We start from the raw sequence: 18,717 nt of genomic DNA on the forward strand, positions 1-18,717 counted from the left end.
TGTTGCTTTAAAAGATCTGTTATTAGAACTAGCTTTCTGAATGATTCAGAATTTCTCAACCCTAGCAATTTTGCTTATTGTAGACTTCATGTCCCAGGCTTTTGTCTGAGTTAATTATTTGGCTCCTGCCATTCTCTAACTTCTCTTTACAGCTCCTACTGGCAACTCCTAACCTGTTCTTAACAAGCACCAGACATCATCTGTGCAGATGAAGCCAGCCTAGATTTCTGCTGTCACTCTCACTTCTTAGAATGACACAGAGGCCTTCCTGCTCCCTCTTCTACCTTATACCTTTACTTGGTCCAGACTTGGACTGAGAGACACATCTTACCCTTTCAAAAGAATGCAGCCCAGTACTTTTCAGGTAAGCCAGCTTTCTTTTTCATGGCTACATGTTACATACCAGAACTTGGAAAAAAAATTCTACCTTGTTGTACAGTGCAAATTTTTAGGGAAATATGTAAGCAAGGATCATAAAGAAAAGGCTGGCAGGTTCCTCCCTCTCAGCATTTTATTGAGAGTTCTTGACAGCCAGGGCAATATGCTAGATACCACTGGATTTTTGTTCCAGTTGTTCTCCATTCTAACAGGTAGGCATACGTATGGATATAAAGTGTGTATGAGGGTGCCAAACAGTCTGGGTTTATATCACAGCTATTTATAGGAGGGTCTGGGAGACAGAACTTCCAGACCGGTGATCTTTGTGCCTGTGGGAAGTTGCCATCAGTCTTGCTGGGGTTGGGGGTGGAATCCCTTGGGTCATGTGAGATTGAGTTGTGAGCATTGCTTAAAACAAGTCAAACAAAACAGCTGCAGTTGGTGTGTTATTCACATATCACTTTCCCCATGGCAATCAGGCAGCATGACTACAACTCATCAGTTTCAAATAAAAATGCAACTAAACCTAGATGATTTCAATCAGAAAAACACATTCAGGAGATAGGCCTTCCTATTGTTTTATTGAAAGGAAACTCCATTGCTTTCTTGATTCCATTTTAATGGAAGTGGTGATAAAAGTAAAATAGAAATGAAAGATGATAAATGGCCCATAGGTACCTTACTCAATGACAAAAACCAAAACATACAAATAGAAAAATTAATCAATGCTCTGAGGTTAGTTCAGGTGCTAAGCTGTGGAATGTAATACATCCCACAGCTTAATTATTATTTTTATGGACATAGTGGCCCAATGCACCCCAGGCAATTGCATCAATAAAATCTTCTGCTACAGTGAGTTCAGCACAAGGCCTTGCTACTTTTCTGCCAGGAGAACAGCTTTGTATTTATGTTAGATTCATGCTAATATTTTGAGCAGTGTATCCTGGATCTCCTCTGTTTTAAATGCACAGTTGAAGACACCTGCATTCAGTTCCAAGTTGGACCTTAGTTTCATTCTGGAGATGTGCCTGCTCACACACACAAAAAGAAGTCAATGAACTGAGCCATGTGATGCTACATAAAATCAAGCTTGCTACAAGAATAAATTGACTGAAACAAATGCTTTCATCAGAAATGTCACTACTGAACAAGAAATGAAAGATTTTTTTCCCCTCCTTCCTGGCCAAAAGTAGTGAATTATGAAGTTTTTTTTTATCCTGGTTTTAAATTTTAAATATAATCTTTCTACAGAGAATTAGCATTTGTTTAAGGTACATAAAGAAAGCAGATTGAGATTTCTCTCTCCTAGCAATGAATCTTTATAAAAACAACTTATTTTAGCACAGGCATACTTCATTGGAAAAAACAAAAGAATTGCAGAGAAATGATGCCAAAGAGTTTATTTTCCCCTCTGGGTTGTTATATTGTCAACCTACTGGCACTAATTACATTATACTCTCCTACATTGTGAGGTCAGCTCCATTAGGTTGGCTGCCAAAGATGATAAAATAAATGTACATAGGTCATCAAGAACTTTAAAAGAATAGAGAAAACCCAAGGAACTCCGACTTCAACCTTCTGTAAGTCATTCTTTCTATACACACCCAAAGGCACTGAAAAATTTATTTCCTTGAAATAGTATTCTGGTGGTACTTGGCAGCTGCAAAATACCGACTCAACCAGGGAAACACATTTGAAGCAAAATGTTATCCTTATATTCAGTATTGTTTTACCATTTTCTTTGTATAAATGTTCAATCAAATTTATTCTGCAACACCAAAGATTTTGATTTTCACCCCTCTGGGCTGTTCACAAATCTATTTTTCCACACTGTGGGATTTTAGCAGATATAATTTTAAAAGATTTTTAAAGTGAACTATATGTGACAAATTTTAAAAAAAGTGCAATGGTAATCTTGTATAGCAAAGCCATATCTATGCAACTTGCCGATATACAGATGTAATGAAAAAAAAAATGTTCAACCATCCAGATGTTAACTGTGAAAGAACTTTCAATAGTGGGATGTTTTGTCTATACTGTGCCAGCCAGCTTAGTATTTCTGAGAATATGGCTGTTCATACTGTGTAGACAAAACAGATGGATAATTTGACAGCATCATTCATTTATTTTTTATCCAGATGTTCTGCCATCCTGTTGACAAAGTCTTTCCACAGCCTTTAGCAGTTGATACTTGATATAAACTTCACATCAGTATAGTTATATTTGGTGGGTTTTCCTAAAAAATGATTTTTAAACTTCCTGAATATTTACCCACTATGATTGTGAATAAGTAACTACTCTGACAATGTTAAAAGGCTTATTATCTACTGTAGTATGTTGTTAGTGGAGAAAACAAGATCTGGCACATACATCTGCATGTATATAATAAGACACTGGATTTTTAAGTTTTGCATATGAATCTTATATTGATTGGTTTTTATTTTAATAATAGAGATTAATACATAGAAAGATAAATAAATGAATAAGTAGATAGATAAACAAGTAGGTAAGTACAAATTTCTCTCTGATAAAATTTAATTTCATGTGCTGTCTTGGTGGGTATACAAAAAAATCACATACTTCTGGCTTATTTGAAATGTGTCATTTGCAAGGAGACAGGATCTCCATATTATTTTAAAATTCTCTAGTTTTATAGCTTGAGAGACTCTTTTTTTTTCCTACAGCAATGACATGCATCATTTACAGTAAGATTTTTAAACTGAGTATTCTTCTCATTTCTTCAGAATCTCCAACTTAAAATATTATTGTGACAATAAACATCTTTGCTTCAAGAATCCTGCATAAAATGTAAAAGAATTTTAACATGAAATAAATAAATGCATTGTTCTCTGAGATTAGGTCAGCGTCTTTGAAATATACTGTGCTAGAATGTTAATTGAGTTTGACATGAGCATGGATATAAAATGCATCGTGCCACTCAACTTACCGGCAGTGAAACTCATTACCAATTCTAATCGTTGTCTGCATGGTGACAGCATACTGAGATGGAGATGTTGAATATTTTAGTTTGTGATATTATCATGGTTGTTTAAAGTACTGACTACGTGTTTTGAAACCAATAGACATAATTGGTATGCATGTTGAAACTAGTAGGCTGAGCACATCATTTATTTATAGAGTCTTTTGATGTAACTCTATGGGGGAAAAAGTTAATAAAACATGGTACAAAGATAAATTTACACTCACCACTATAATATGACATAAAGCACAAATTATTGTACTGAAAAAACTGTTTTCTAGTGAAACATGTTCTTTATTCCTTTTAAGCTATTTCACCAAAGAAAGAAGAAAAGGGCCCAGAGGAAACAAGAAGTACACAGGTATTGTTAATTATTTTAAATTTTCTAAAGCAACTTGTGATGAATAAAATCCACGGGCCAACAGAGGTGTGACAGTTCCTAAGCCTTCCTATTTTCTGCCATAAAGTCAGTGACAGTGGCAAAAGGTGGGTCAACCAAAGCTGAGGAGCAATTTAGTGGCCTCCCCTGAAAGGGCAGGTGGAGAGGAAGCCCCTTCTGTGTTATACCCTTCCACTGCAAGGACACTGTCCTACTCAATCTCTATTCAAGAGGGTGGGGAGTGGGGAGAGTAATTCACAACAAATATTATACAAATGTCTAATTGTGTTTAGAGAACTGCTGACTTCAGATTTGCTATTTTTCAAGTAGAGTCCAAGATAACAGTGAGCTGAAAAAATATTAAACTTCTGACCATTAAAAAAAAAAATGTGCCAAGAGTCATGATGCAGGCAGAGGCGGTAAAAGCAAGGAGTGAGGATGCTCTACACAGACAATTACCGATGGTGTGTGACTGATCTCTCATTAGCATGTGGAGAAGGCCATGCAAAGCAGTGGTTGAGAGACTAGTCTGAACATCAGAAGGGTTGAGTTTTAACTCTTGATTTTTACTGACAACTCTGTGTGTGTGTGTGTGTGTGTGTGTGTGTGTTTTAGGCAGATTTTAATCCTTCTGGACCTTGTTTTCTTTAGCTTTCTTTAGCTTGGACTGAATGATTTTTCAGTTTCCTGTTAATTTTATGGCTCCAAGAAGCCTCCTCACAAGAATGTTGTTGAAGGAAGAAATTATAAGTTTAAGAAATAGAAAAGGTTCATTAAGAAACCTTACATATATTTGATGCTATTTTTGAAAGCCATTAATATTTTGTTATTGGTATTTATTAACAATAGTAACTTTTCCTCATGTGGGAACCTATAGTCCAATTGGCAGATTTTCACTAAGTGTGAAAATGGGCTTTCACTTACACATGTATTTATTTATTTTCCCCAAAGGGTACATTCTCAATTTCTATGGAACAACAAGTACTGCTTATGGAAGTTAGGCAAGATGGGATCAGATTGGCTTAGATGCAGAGATTCTGAAGGAAACAGAACTAGATGCAGAGATAAATTCTGTATATGGTATTGTCTCCTCCTGCCCAGTGAGCTCACAACCCAAGGTTCCTAAGAGTTGGTGCCTTAGGAGTGCCTTCTGGGCTCCACTGACTGGTAAGCATGCTGCTGGGAGGAAGGAAGGAAGTAATGGGGGAGGGGGGTAACATCCACTCAGTTGCATTCATATTTGGTATAAATCCTTTATACTGCTCATTGTTAATTAGTAGAGTATCTATGAAATAACAATAATGAACACAATCTGAGTCTCTATTCTTTTATCATTTATCTAGTACTACCTAAAAAAGAAACTGTATTCAAACAATAATTTGTGCAGGCCCTGATGGGATGATTTGTTTCTGATTGGAGAAGAGTTTCCTGGGCAGGGTGACTAGTGACTAACTGTTCCCAGAGGGTATCACCCATATGTCTGGCAGTTGCACAAGTTACTGTCCAGGCTGAGTCTATACTCTTCTGTGGCTTCCAAAACAGGCTAGCTTGGGTTTCCTCTTCATGATATCTAGATTACAAGGAAACAAGAGTAAAAACTGCAAGGCCCCTTGGGCCTGAGCTCAAAACATCATAATATCACTTCAGTTACATTCTATTAGTCAAAAAAGTGGCTAAGCCAGCCCAGGTCCAGATGTTGGGAAAAGAAGCTCCATCTCTCAATGAGATGAGCTTCACAATGTCCTTCCCTCTTGTCTGGACTTCACCCACCCAGCTATAACCTCCAAAGCCTTATACTTCAGGTATCTATTTCAGCAACAGTCTACTTCTATTTATAATTTCTGTATAAGTAACTTATTGTGGTATAACAAAATATCCCCCAAATTTCTGGGGATATAATGTTCATTTCTGTGGTCACAATTTATTAACCATTGTGCAGGCCTACCTAAAATAACTTCTCTTGGCTCCCTATGGTTGGACTGGACTTACAAATGCATTTTTAGTCAGTTGGTAGGTCCTGTAGGGCTGTGGTCCTGGACGGTCTTACTCCTTTATCTAGCCAGTGGTTGGGCTGTTAAAAAGGTGCCTGATTATCTGCTTGGAGTCTTGCTCAACTTCTTCACTTAGTAGCTAGATTTCAAGAGTGCAAAAATCTTAAAAAAAGGAAAAGAACATTTTAAGTTTTTTACCCAGATAACAGACATGTATAGAGAGTAAATTAGTGCCTGGACCCTAGGAAAAGATGTACAGGTAAGTAGAGGATGAATATGAAAAATTGACAATAAGGCAAATGCCTCAGAAGTGATGTGTACTAAGTGGGTTTTGTTTTGGTAATTCAAACCTAAATACCCAATTAATGAATTGATGCATATTTTATTAAAGTTATCTTTAAAAATTAATAGCTAATCTTTCTGTTGCAATTAAAACAGGAGAATTTGACCACATAACCAAAATATAAATACTACTTTTGTCATTTTTCTTTCTTCAATTCTTTGGAAAAACCTATAACTTTCTCTGGTATACAAGTAAACTTTTGATAGTATATTAAGCATCCTGGAAGGAGTTTTAACTCTTTCAGTGCATGGCTGTATCATGTTGTGTGTTTACAACTTCTTAATAATTCTTATCATCAGGTATGTGAATCCCTAATCTAGATAACGATGTGGAGATTCATGGAGTGCATATCCTCATACTTTCCCACCATTACCTAATGAAGAGTCCTGCAAATATTTTAGGTATGTCTGAGAATATTTAAAATAATTAATACATGCAGGTTTATAGTAAATACCAATAGGGAGGTATGCAGAAGTATCAGAAATTTAATCACTGGAGGATGCTAATAAGTATGCTCAGTGTAGGAAGAAAAGAGTATTTGTAATAAAAATAAAATTTACAAACATGTTTCAAAAATGTGGTGAAATTTTCAAAGTCAGTGTAACCACAGTAAATTTCCAGACTGATACATGGTGTATATAACATTTTCTCCATTTTTCCCCATGGCTTATACTTCTATAAAGTTTAATTTGAAATACAGGCTTTGATTACTTGCATTGCACTGAAATTCACTTAGCAAAAATTCACCAAAAGAAGATTTTTCATTATAAGTAAATATAATTAAATATAACATAATAACTCATTACTATGATAAAAATTATCAGTATATATTATTTGAATACCTAATGCCAAGTAAGTCAGTGAAAATATCTACAACAAAAGACACATAAAATTATTAATTTGTTGGATTAATTAGGCAGACCCTGTTTGCAGTATTTTTAGATTATATGCTTTTAATATATGTTTATAAGTGTATATATATGTGTGTGTATATGTATGTATATATGTATATATATATATGTGTGTGTATATGTATGTATATATGTATATATATGTGTGTGTATATGTATGTATATATATGTGTATATATGTGTATATATATGTGTGTGTATATATATGCATATACACACACATCGTGTGTGTGTATTTTTTGTTTGGAATTACTAGCTAATGGTCTAGCTCAGGGACTAGCAAACATTTTCTGAAAATGGTCACCTACCAAGTATTTTAGGTTTTGTTGGCCATGTAGTCTTGTCTCAATTACTCATCTCTTTAATTGTAGCATGAAGGCTGCCACAGTCAATATGAAAACAAATAAATGCATGTTCTAGTGAAACTTTATTTACAAAAACAGGTATTTGGGCCATGGGATGTAGTTTGTCAGCTCTTTGTCAAATGTGGTATAAAATTTTTTTCTGAGATTAAAAAAAATTAAAACAAAGTTTACATAATACCTACTCTTCTTAGTTAACTCTCCTCCCTGTCTGTGCATACTTTCTCAGGTAAAGAGATGAAACTTACTTTCCTTCTCTTTGAATCTTGTCTTACAACTTCAGAACAAGAAGTACTTTCTGATATTTCCATGTTCAGCTTCTACTTTTTTGTTTTTGGAACTTATGGAAAGAGTGCATCATAGAATGCAACTTATGGAAAGACGACACTGAGAAGAACTGGGGTACTTTAGTTGGCAGCCCCAGATGAGTTCCCAGTTGACAGGAGAACAAACTTCCAGCCATTTTGGACATTTGGAGCATGCAAGTTGAACCCCCAGATGTCTACAGCCACAGGCCAGATCACATGGAGAAGAACTGAGTAATTGAACCCAGTTAAACTACATTGATGAGATATAATTCAGTGGTTATTTAAGCAACTTAGTTTTGGGGAATTTTATTATATAGTGAAGTTGGTACTTAAAACACCTCATTATAGAGATTTGTGTCCAGTTGTTCATGCTTATCAATGATTTGGAGTTGTAGGTTACCAGAAAAGAGTAGTATTAGTGAATCACTGAACAACTGCTAAAGATTTTTGTCCTCATATTTCTCAGTGTGAGCCATGTTATCCAAGATCCAACTCTGAACAACCATAACATATTTCAGGGTCCTCTTTCAACTTAATGTGTAACTGAGAAATTTGTTTAAGACATTAAGATTATAAATGTTTTAAAAGCTGGAAATATGGAGGATTTATGATCTGATTTGTCTAGGTCTCTCTGTTCCTCTGCAGAAGACATAGAAAGGAATTAAGCAATCTGGGACTATTTTCATCTCCCTTATTTTAAGAAGTTAGTACAAAAACACTTATATTTTAGGAACTTGGTTGTTTTATGAAAAAGAAATAAATGTAGTGCATATCCTGGGCTTATTATGTCCTGGGTGTGATTCTTGGATTTAATTCTCCCAACAACCTCGTGAAATATCATATTTCCAAGTTTTTGATGAGGATGTCAAGACACAGTCCTATACAACTATAATAATGGAGCCAGGGTTCCAACTTAGACCATCTGGCTCAGCAGCCCAGGTGTCTAACCCCAGACCCTACCACAATGAATGTTTCAGCTTAGCTGAAACTTTCCTGCTATATGTGACCTGTGCATTATATGACCACGTGGCTAGGACAGCCAGGCAGTAGGATCACTCTGAAAAGAGCTGACATTCATTCAGATACTCCAAGCCCTTATTAACAGGAGAGTTACCATGACAAATCCTATCTCAGGTCCACAGGGAGGGGAAGTGGGCATTTCCAGGTGTCTCCTCTTAGGACCATTTCATCTCTGAAATTGGACTTTAGTGTGTAAAGTCTCTAGGTCAATAGTACTTAATCTAACCAGCCCCGCTGCTCATCAAGGAGTGTATCATTAATCCAGAACTTATGCTAAAATTCCTGTTAATGTGAATTTTTTAAAAAATGTGGACTCGAGGTTCCAGAATGACCACTTTTTGGCAAAAATAGTACTATGAAATGAAAGGAAATAATGACAAAAAATGCTCAGTATTTTCCCCTTCCTACCTGAATTTATTTGCTCCTACTGATGCTGCATTTCTGCATAATGAATTCATACTCCTTCCTCACCCACAGCATGTTTCTGCCAGGCCCCATCATTTCTTAGGCCCATTCATAATTTTTATTATTACTTTCTTGTCATTACAGAGGTTAGTGTAAAATAAACATCCCATAGGTCTACAGCTATAGCAAAGATAAACAGGTAATGTTCAACCTCTATTGATTGAATACTGGATATTAAGGGGCACGATGAAAAATTCTCATCTTTTCATCCTCTGGATGGAAATGACATCAGTGTGCATAGAAAAAGAAACAATCTTTTCTTGCCTTTCCCATTTGACTTTTATCACCTCTTCTTGATGTTTGCCCATTGATCTCCTTAAAAGTGCGCTTTACATGGGTCCCAGTAGAGCTAATACAGATTAATGTTGTATTGGCCTAGCTTCAAATGGCATGCTGTTGTCATTTTCAGATTGTCACTCTTAACTAAAAGAACAAGTTTCAGGAAGTTTCACAAGCAGCCTGTTTATTTTGAATTTGTGATTTAGTTTATCACAAATGTAATATTTAAAAAAGATAAATTCTGCTAAACTGAAAACAATCAAGCATGCATAAAACTTATAGATATTTAAAAGTAGGAACATAGGTGCACAATAAATATTTACTTTTCGATTGGACAAATTAAAGGTGAATATACTGCATTAACTAAAGATTTCAAAAGTCTCCTTCCAGACTCAGAAAGTGAATAATGTAACATGTGAAAAGTTGAGAAGTCCTCAATTTTTCTTGTTTTTCTGTTTCTTTATTCTTTTCATTGCTTTCTTCTTTGTCTTTTCTTATAAAAGTTTATTGACTTTGTAACTCTTTTAAAAACATGGTATTTTATTGACTTTACACTTCTATCCTTTTGCCTACATTGTACGATATAGATAGGTGTTAACTAGTAAGGGACCGAGAAGCTAATGATGAAGATGAAAAGCAGCCTCAGTGTTTCCTTGACATTTCTCCTTCACATTGTGTTCTTTCTGTCTGCCACTGTAAGTGTTCCATAATATAAATTCAACTGCTCAGTGTTTCAGAACCACATAGTTGGATCAAAACTAGAACAATAGGAAAAAAAATTCAGAGAAGTCATTTCTCTACACAGAGCATATCTTGGTTGTTTTAAGCTGTGGTAATTTATAAAAATCCATTCAAGACATAATAAATTCCAAATGGTTACCATATGTTAGATATGATGATAAGTACTCACATATTTATTTTATTTAAAATATAAAAAATACTTCCTGAATTTATTTTCAAACTGATGGCTCAGATCCTTGTATTAAAAACAGCTTAGTGGATTATGACCGGCATTAAAAATTGACTAAATCAGAATACAAAATCACCTTCTACGTTCAGTAACAACAAGTACAAGTTCTTAAAATATTTGTGTTAGAATATGTGTGAATATGTGTGCACACACACATGTGTGTATGAGTGGGCATGTGAACAGGCATACATGTAGGTATACTGAGTCATAATGTGATGTATTTTTTATTGATAGACACAATTAAAAATTTCAAAACCCTACCCCATAAAATAGTACTATATTATTTTTTGAGAGAAAAAAATAAAAATAAAAAGATGCAGTTTTAGAACCCTAACTTCCCAAGTTCCCAAATGAACTGTTTCCACAGTTTTGAATGGCGGCTAAGATAATGTTATTGTTGCCTAGGCTGCCTATCTCTCTTGTGGTTTGCATTTACTTAGCATCAAAGCACCCCTAACATAGGGTGATTAAATCTCCTCAGAGCAGGCCATCTGTGCCATTGAGTAAGTGAGATGCTTCAAATAAGTGAAAGATGAATTCTGTTCCAGACTGTCCCATAAAATTATAATAAAAATAATAATGAAGTGCTCTATAATAAAAAGAAAGTCGTTACAAATACCGTGCTATTGATTTCAAAGGGCAGTAATTTCAGAGGAGCTCTTTCATCTGTGTTATAAATCTCGGCAACCAGCGGAGAAAATGTCAGGATTTTAAAAGCAAACAAATAGGGAAAAAAAAAATCTCCTCACTGCTCATCTTTCATGCTGTTTTGAGTAAAACTAAGGTAGCACAAATATTTAAACAGATGGCTCGATGATATGCTTTTTTCTTTACTAATCATAGTTATTAAAGCACTCACTTTATTTTTATTGTGTTTTAAACGGGCAGAGAAAATCTGAGTCTGATAATGACCTTTGTACATCATGCTGCAAATTGATTTTGATGACCTTTCACTCTCCGATAATTAGGCTGGCTTCATGCACATTCATCTCCCTCTCTCCACTGAGTGCAGTGCAGGTTTTTCCTGCCTGTCCCTCAAAACCCTGTTCTCCTCCCTGTGCCGTAGCTTTGTCTCTGTTATTGCTGGATTGGATTTCTCTCTCCTCCCTGTGAGCCACAGATTCTTGAATAAAGAATGAATAGAGGTATTTAGAGGCTGACAAATAGAAGAATAGTTATTTTACTGATGTTTTGAATGATCAAATATCTGAATTGTCATGTAATTATGACCATTACAATGATGTCATTGCCATAGTCATTTGGCGACTGTGTACATTGTGTTGAAGACTTATTACCGCATTGAATTATAACGTGGTAATTTAATGAATTTTATAAGGGTGTTTCTTTGTGGCTAATGTGAACAGATGGTACAAGTGGAAAAGAAATAAACTATGCCTCATTTTCCTTTACATTTTCTTTGTTATTATGCTCAGAAATTAGGAACATCAGACTAACATACATTTATACACACATATTTCGAAATCATAATCTTTAAAAATGCATTTTATCAAGTGTCTCCAAACTCTATATTTTCTGTTTTAGACTTTTTTTAAAAAAAGTTGTTATTGTGCTTAAAAATATATACAACATATCATTTACCATTCCAACAATTTTAAAATGTATAATTAAGTAGCATTAAGTGCATTCACAATACTGTACTGCCATTGCCGTAATTCAATTCCAGAACTTTTCCATCATTGCAAGTCTTTAGATATATTTTCAAGTATAACTACATTTTTAGTCTTGTAGGAAATTTTTCTCATTTCCCTAGGTGAGGTTTATTAAGTCATTTTCTTAACATAATCACATATGAGCCCCCCTAAGCCTGAAGCTAATTATCAATGCTTTTCGGGGACCACAGGATTTCTAAGGACAGTTTATTGAGAAATACTAATACAAGAAACTTCACAGGTGTTAATAATAGCTAACTTGTATGAAGCGTTTATTGTAAGCATAGCACTAAGCTAATCACTATTCATGTTAATAGGAAAAACAGAAGGCTGCTTAAAGCATTCATCCATCCATAGCACTCCCCCCAAAATTTCTCAAGGCAAAGTGCAAAATTTGTGTCATTATTCTTTGGTTACTTTCATACAAGTGTGCAACAGTTGAGTTTTTCATGGGAATCTGCATCAAACCACAGGAAGTAAGATCATGAGCAAACTTGTCCCAGTTTTAATGTTTGCAGGTCCCAGTGCTACTCTGTTTCTTTCCTATTACTAAGAAAACAAAAATCATAAAATAGAAGGAAGTTAATACAGAAATGTGGGCCTAGATGTGATGGAAATGCTGAAAAGTCAACAGGAAACTAGCTCTTTACGAAACCCAGTCTTAAGAACTCTACTAGGATGGAGGACCTGGATGGTAATGCAGGTCACTGGAGCCAGAAGCAGGAGGAGCCTCATGAATACATGTTAACCTCCAATTCATTCTGTTGACCAGACTCCACCGGAAGCCATCAGAGAGGTAGCTTAGGAAAGAGCCCACAGAGTGGAGCATCTTCCCTCCTGTTGTAACAGAGCAGAACTGGGCAAGGGTGAGGAAGGGACTTGAGGGAAAGGACTGGCACTAACATTTCAAATATTCTTCTAATAAAGGTGGACTCAGGAAAATGTTGAAAGATTGTGTCAGGAATGGTGATCTGGCAAATGAAGAGCATGCTTTTAGAAAGCTTACCTGGTCCCTAGAAAGCCAATACCTCTTGCTTCATAGTTCTTGAGTCTTTTTCTTATTTCTCACACCCTATTCATCAGCAATATCTTTGTACTCCAAAACATGTTGCTTTCACCACCTTCATTGGGATCCTGGTTCTCTTATTTGGGTTTCTGCAATTACTTCCCCAGTGGTTTTACTCTTTTAATATTTTCCTCTCGTTTAAAAAAATGAGGTAAAGTTCACATACCCAATGAAATGCAAAGATCTTGAGAATTCTGACAAATGCTTCTGGCCCATGTAACTAACTCCCTGATTAATAAGTACGACTTATTCATGACCTCAGAAAACCCCCTTCATGTCCATTCCATCCAGTCAGATTCCACTTCTTGTAGGCAACCCCCACTCCAATTTCTAAAACCATGGATTTCTTTTCCTATTAAACTTCATGAAAAGAGAATCATACAGTGTTTATTCTTCCATGCCTGACTTTTTCATTCATCATAATGATTTTGAGTTTCATCCATGTTGTTATGTGTATAGTGATATTAATTATATGACATTATTTATTTATTGTTAATATTAATTAACATTAACTTCTGATAGTATTTCATTATATAAATATATCACATTATGTTTATTCATTCTCCTGTTGATAGACATCTCTGCTGTTTTCATTTTTATTATTATGAGTAAAACTGTTATAAACTTTCAAGAACAAGTCTTTTTGGGACATGTTTTCATTTCTACCGGGTAAATATCTAGAAGTGGAATTGATTGTATGGTAATTGCAGGTTAACTATAAGAAAATGTTGAATTGTATTATGAAATGGTTAAAATATTTTATATTTCCTCCACCAATATTTCAAAGTTCAAGTTGCTCTATAATCTTGATAACATTGGCATTGCCAGGATTTTAAATTCAGACATTCTAAAGGGTATGCAGTGTATATTATTGTGGTCTTAATTTGCAATTCCTTAACTCTAAATGATTTTGAGATTTCTATATGCCTTATTCCCAATTATATATTTTCTTCTGCAAAAGGGCTATTCAAGTACTTATGGCCAATTATATATTTTCTTCTACAAAATTGTTATTCAAGTGTTTGTCCATTTCTTATGTCTTATTTTTAAGGTAAGTTTTAGTAGTTCTTTATATATTCTGAATGTGAGTACTTTATCATTTAGATGTGTAAAAATATTTCTTTCATTCCAAGGTTTGTATGTTTATTTCTTAAAATAGAAGTGTTAGTTTTGATGAGGTCAAATTTTCTATGCTTTTTTTTTCCTTCTTCCATGGTTGGTATTTACTTTGTCCTTTTTAAGAGATTGCTGCCTATTCTAAGGTCATAAAGACCTCCTCTTTTGTTTTCCACCAGAGTTTTAACTTTTACATTCAGGCCTATGATTCATCTTAATTTAACTTTTTGTGTATCATTTGAGTTGGGGTGGGAATAATATTATTCATTTTTCTTTCACACTTTTATTCAGTCTTTCCAATACCATTTTCTCAAAAGACTTTATTTCCACATTAAGTTGCCTTGGTCCTTTATTGAATAACACACAGACCTGTATACATACATGTCTATTTTTTTTATGCTCTATTCTATTTCATTGAACTACCTCTCCATCTTTATTTTCTGTAACTTACTTGCCAATGGACTATAGCTTTTTATTAAGTCTTGAAATCAGGTAGTACACGTCCTACTCTTGTTTTTTCAAGGATACTTTAGGATTTTTAAATTTTTTTCTATAAATTCTAGGATGAACCTGGTTAGGTTTTGATTTGATTTGTATCATACATTAACTTGGGAAGAACTGACTCTTTTACCTCATTGACCCTTCCAATCAATTAATATAGTATATGTCCCAGCCACTTTATGTTACTATAACATAGAACCACCAAGTGTCTGATAAACAACTGATCTTTTCTTTTTCTTTCTTTCTTTCTTTTTTTTTAAGTCTTCCAGGATCAGGATCTCAGGGTAACATTATAATTGGGTTCTAGTGAGAGGCCTCTTCTTGGCTGCAGCCTACCAACTTCTCATGGTATCCTCATGTCAGAAAAGAGTGCAAGCTAGCTCTTCTACCCTTTTTGTAAGGATTCTAATCCCATCTAGGGACCTCTACCTTTATGACATAATAACATCCAAAGCCTCATCTTTAAATACTGGGGGTTAGGATTTTAGCATATGAACTCAGGGAGGACACATACAGACAGTCCATACTTATATATCTTTTCATTTATTTAAGTATTACTCAAATTCCTTGTAAATTTGAGTTTTAGTGTAAAGCCTTACAAGCTGCTTAAGTTTTTGGCACAATAATATATAGCATGTGTTGTAATCAGCTGCAAGGAAAGTCTCCAAAGATTTTCACTTCTTACTATGTTTGTCTTTGAATGGGTATTCCCCACTGAATAGAGATGCCTGCCTGTGTATCCAGGGTACATGGAGATGACTGATGGCCCTGCAGGGCTTGACTTCTCTTCTGGATCCCTCTCTTTGGATGAAGTAGCTGCCATGCCATGGGACAGCTGAAAGCCCTGCAGAGATGTAGATGCTGTGGGGGTGTGAAGCCTCTTGCCAACATCCAGCATCATCTTGCCAGCTACAAGAACCTTGAAAAGCAGCTCTTCCAGCCTCTTTAGAATACTAACATTCAGAGTGACATCTAGACTGCAACCCCTTGAGAGACCCCATACCTGAATCACCCAACTAATTGTTCTCCAATTCCTCATCTACATAAACAGCTTGATATAATGAATGTTTATTATAGATTTAGCCATTAAACTTGTGATGATGATTTTCTATTCAGTAAGAGATAATATAATGCCACTTATTTTTTTCAATTGTGTTTTGCTATTATTTGGAAATAAATTTGACTTTAATATATCAATCATATCCCATGACCTTGCTGAATTAACTTATTAGTAGTAATAGTTTGTTTTAGAGATTTGTTAGGATTTTTTAATGTTATCAGTCATGTCATCTACAAAATCAGACAGATTTACTTTCTCCTTCCAAATCTTTATGCTTTCTATGTATATTTTTTTTCTTCTCACAATGGATAAAACTTGAAGTACAACCTGAATTGGAAGTGATTATTGAAGCTATCTCTGCCACACTGCTGGCTGTGTGGAAATGTTCAGTATGTCACAATTAATTAGGTTGTTAGCTGTAGTTTTTCATAGACAAGAAAATTACCGTCTATCTGTCTATCTACACTTTGCTGAGATTTTTTAAAATCACAAATTGGTAATCACATTGTTGCCTTTTCAAAAAAATATGAGAAAAAATGATATTATCTTATGTTTATCCACATATTTAACATTTTCAAAAGGGCTTCAACATTTTATTTTATCTGGTTACATTTCTCTTTATTCTGAAGAGCAAATATTGGTTATTGGCAGCAGATTCTTCCAAAATTTTGTTCATCAGAAAATGTCTATCTTATGCCACTCTTTTTTCAAGTCATCTTCAGAATACTTTATATTATTTATTTATATTTTTCTGATTAGATTGTGAGCTTTATGAAGTTAGAAGCCTTTAGTTATTTAACTCTGTGTTCAATTTCCCTGAAACCATGACTGTCATAGAATGGGCCAATTTGTTGGAAGAGAGAGAGAGAGAGAGAGGAAAAAAATGTACAAATAGAAAGAAACAAAAAAAGTACTTTCTTAACTTATGAAAGATGGAGTGAGGACAAAAGAAAAAATGGAAAAAAGCAAAGAGAAGAGAAGAAGGGGAAAAGGAAGAAAGAAAGGAAAGGAGGAGAAAAAGAAAATTAATTGGCATTGATATTCATGGCCTCTGAAAATGTTTGTGTTTTTTGAAATATCAGTTGTATTCTTCTGGTGTTAGTTTGATTAAAATAACAATTAGGAATTTCTGGAAATAAGGAGATAAAGAAAAATGCCAATTATATACAAGTATCCAAAAATTTCTATAACATTTATAGTACAAAATAACAATTTATGTCAACTCATCTTTGACCCAGAGTAAAAAGACAATGTATGCCATGAGAGAATTATTCACAAACCATATCTCAGACAAGGGGTTAATATTAGAAATATATAATGAATTAAAACAACTCAATAACAAACAAAACAAAGACTTCAAAACAAAAATAACAAAATAATTTAAAAATGTGTAAAAGATCTGGATAGACATTTCTTAAAAGAAGATATACAAATGGGTCATTAAAAAATGCTCAACTTCACTAGTCATCAAAGAAATGCAAATTAAAATACAATGAAATATTACTTCACTCCTACAAAAATGGCTTTTATAAACATATACATTTAATGTATTAAATGATGCATAGAAAAGTGCACCATTGTAGCTTTTTGGTGGGAGTACAAACTAGCAGAGCCACTAAAGAAAACAGTATGGAGGTTTCTCAAAAACTGAAAATTAGAATGATTATAGGATCCAGTAGTACTCTTCCTGGGTAGGTATCCAGAGAAAATAAAATCAGTCTGTCATGGACATATCTGCATTCCCATGGTTCATGCTCCATTGTAGCATTATTTATAATAACCAAGATATTAAGTCAACCTAAGTGCCAATCAGCAGATGCATGGATAAGGAAAATGTGGTGCACATAAACAATGGATATTAATCAGCCTTTGAGACAGCATGGGTGGACCTGGATGACATTATACCAGGTGATATAAGCAATGTGCAGAAAGAAGAATATTGCATGGTCTCCCTACATCTGAAATTTGAAAAAGTTGAACTCATAAAAATACAAGTTAGAATGGTGGGTTTTTTTTTTGTGTGTGTGTGTATGTGTAATGTCATTCACATTTCCTATTCCATGTGACATATTTATTAAAACCCTATAATAGTAAAGGAAATAACAAACTTCATCATGAATACTTAAATACTATGAATATATACACCATCCTCCTTAAAATAAGACATAGAAATTTTCAGCACTTTTTTAGAATGCCCCTACTGTGTTTTTGTACTTAATGACAAGAAAATGTGCACATGGGCTGGGGATGTGGCTCAAGCGGTAGTGCGCTCGCCTGGTATGCCTGCGGCCCGGGTTCGATCCTCAGCACCACATACAAACAAGGATGTTGTGTCCGCCGAGAACTAAAAAATAAATATTAAAAATTCTCTCTCTCTCTCTCTCTCTCCTCTCTCACTCTCTCTAAAAAAAAAAAAAAATGTGCACATGGCCTGGGAGGAAAAAAAAATGAAAGGAGGCGAGAATAAGGTGATTGACTTAACATAAGAAACAAGTAAAATAATAGATGTCTGAAATATAATCAATTTCCACAGACATTTTTTGATGGAGAATATTTTGCAAACATGTACAATTCTAAACGATTACTTTATGCTAGCAGTTTTCTCTGCCTGCAAAAGGAAAATAACTTCAAAATCATGTTATTTATAATATTTGTAGTGCTAATTATAAATCAACCAATAATCTTTACCTAGAAAAGATCAGGTGCACTGCTTTAGGCTTAACAGTGGTAAAATATAGTTTCTGTAGGATAAATGCTGTGGAATTCAAATTCTGAAGTTATAGAACAATAACTTTTGTTTTATAGAACAATATTCCATGAGAACGCTGAAAGCATTTGAGATTTGGGTCATTTTAAGTGTGCCCGGGTAAAGACTGTATAAAATAAGCTGTACAGATCAATTCTGTGGATAGAGATGT

The sequence above is a fragment of the Spermophilus citellus genome (assembly GCF_964194105.1).
Source record: "Spermophilus citellus genome assembly, chromosome: 1".
Taxonomy (NCBI): domain Eukaryota; kingdom Metazoa; phylum Chordata; class Mammalia; order Rodentia; family Sciuridae; genus Spermophilus; species Spermophilus citellus.